General features: G+C 36.1%; 1 non-coding gene across 1 annotated transcript; it reads right to left on the bottom strand.

The window, feature by feature from the left end:
* Positions 1–309: 309 nt before the first annotated feature.
* LOC149455521 (U1 spliceosomal RNA) lies at positions 310–468 on the bottom strand. Its single transcript, XR_016314039.1, has one exon. It is a non-coding gene; the product is annotated as a U1 spliceosomal RNA (small nuclear RNA).
* Positions 469–2,248: the final 1,780 nt, after the last annotated feature.

The following is a 2,248-nucleotide window of genomic DNA, read 5'->3' as shown; positions in this document are numbered from 1 at the left end:
CCAAACTCATGGCCGCCAACACCACCAGTAGCTACTAGTAAAAAAAGAAATAAACTTCACCATCTATATCCTCCAGCCCCATCACTACTAATATGACCCAAAGCTGCTCTGTTAGTGACAAGATTTAGATTCAGCACATCTGCCTAAATATATCTACATTTCTATATAATAGAATGTTTTTGTTTTGTTTTGCCTTCATGAATCAGTGCCACTATTTCTGATGTGCTCACACAAAAGAAAATTTAATGCATTATATTTCCACAGTTCTAGGAAGTTCCTTGCATACCAATTTTCAAATTTTTTTTTTTCAGGGGAAGGCCCGAACAGAGTTCCCCACTATCACAAATTATGCAGTCGAGTTTCCTGCATTTGGGGAAATCGCAGGGTTCAGCACAGCTGGAGCGTAATGGTTGAGCCTCGCCCTGGGAGAACCACCTTCATGATCATTGTATCTCCCCTGCCAGGTATCCGATTTTCAATTTCCATCATGAAATTATGTTTTCCTCCTCAAACGTTTACATGAATAGACTAGCCATTCTCGTAGTAAACTGTCTCTTTTAAAGTAAACAAATAATGTACTGTACATGCCTTCCACTGAAACTGTGTTTAAAGTATAATTTTATAAAAAATAACAACTTGAATACTAAATACAATGGCAAGTGCTTGCTACAGTGTATAATTTGATACTATATTACTGCTCCAATCTGCAAAGGTTACAAAGGCATTAAAACAGCTTCTGTTATACTATTTGTTTTACGATGGACTCATTGCAGTTTTACCAAGCTAAATTACAGTGGCAGCCTTCCAAAGCTGTGAACACCCACAATGCCCACACAACTGCTATGGAACAAAGACTTTATTTACAAGAATGTGGAGGTGATGCAATGTGAACAAAGTATTCCAAACAAATTGTAATTAACGTCTAAGAGGTGAATGTTTATATTTGTTTCATTTTACATGCCTCTAGTCAACTACTTCAAAAGGACAATGTGCACCCAACACATGGGTTTATATGAGTGATAGAATCGTTACTGTTATTGTTATTGTACAGATGGAAAACCCTGTACATTTCATTTCAACATTAAAATGGGAGTGGTTGTGTTTACAGAGCATGCACAAGCAAATTTAAAATTTTTCATGGTTTATCTCTTGGATCCCATGAATACATGTAATATTTATTTATTGATATGACACAGAAAACATAGTTGCTAAGCACCTCGCCCACTGTGTTAATATCTGGAGACATGTTTCTCTTTGCTACCTGTAATAAGTTACAAGAAAAGACTGACTAAAATATTTTCCATTATTGGGAGAGTATATGCAACATATCATTATAAAATCAGCACCTACCATTTAACATAACTTAAGTTAACCAGGTTATCTAGGACTTGATATCAGTAAATGTATAGTATGTATAAGTATGCCATGACATTACTCATCTAAGTGTTGAGGGAACATGGTGTATCTTCTCTTCAGCTACATACCCTTGAGATTGTTGATCATTTTTATTTTCAGTCAAATGAATGAACAGCACTACTGATGTTTGTTCCAGTCTCTTTCCTTACCTGACTTCCACACATTCTACAAGCTATACAGAATCATCACATACAATAATGATGTGTGTCTGTCTTCACAAGACTGACATCTATTTAGATGAAGAATTAGACCTGTACCTCTCTTATGGTGAGTTATACACTTCACTATACAATATTGTACATACACAGTATTGGTGCTCTTTTGTATAAAGATATTCTTATGCTACTTATATGTGATTCATTATTTAGTATGGTGTAGTATGGTGTATGTGTGTAGTAGTCTGGTGGCGGAATTCATATTAACAGTATTACACTCATGTAAACTCTTAAAATGTTTGTAAAGACAAAACTTTATGTTTGAGTTTTGGATGGAGTATTGAAGGCCTCCCACTGTGTCCTCACTGTGGGGATTAATCCTCTCCATTTATGCCAGTGTCCATTGTCACCAAGACAAAAAATAAGGGGAAAACCCTAAATTTATAGTTTCATGAGAACAGGAAGAGAGAAAATCCTAAAATTTGCAAAAAAAAGTTTCCTTGACAACTGTCTAAGATGCGAATTCCCTTGACTCTGGAAAGGATCCCTCCCACTGCCCACCTTTTTTTGCTTCGCTAAGACAGGAAGAGAATGGACATTTCAACAGTAGGTTTGAACTTCTAGTTTGGTTAGAACACAGGTTCAGGCTGAACATAGGTTTGAATCGAACTTTGCCT

Source organism: Staurois parvus, unplaced genomic scaffold (assembly GCF_062004578.1).
Source record: "Staurois parvus isolate SC_StPar_1 unplaced genomic scaffold, SC_StPar_1.0 ptg000391l, whole genome shotgun sequence".
In the NCBI taxonomy this organism is placed as follows: Eukaryota; Metazoa; Chordata; class Amphibia; order Anura; family Ranidae; genus Staurois; species Staurois parvus.
The sequence above is the reverse complement of the archived record's forward strand: the minus strand, read 5'-3'. Positions and strand labels throughout refer to the sequence as shown.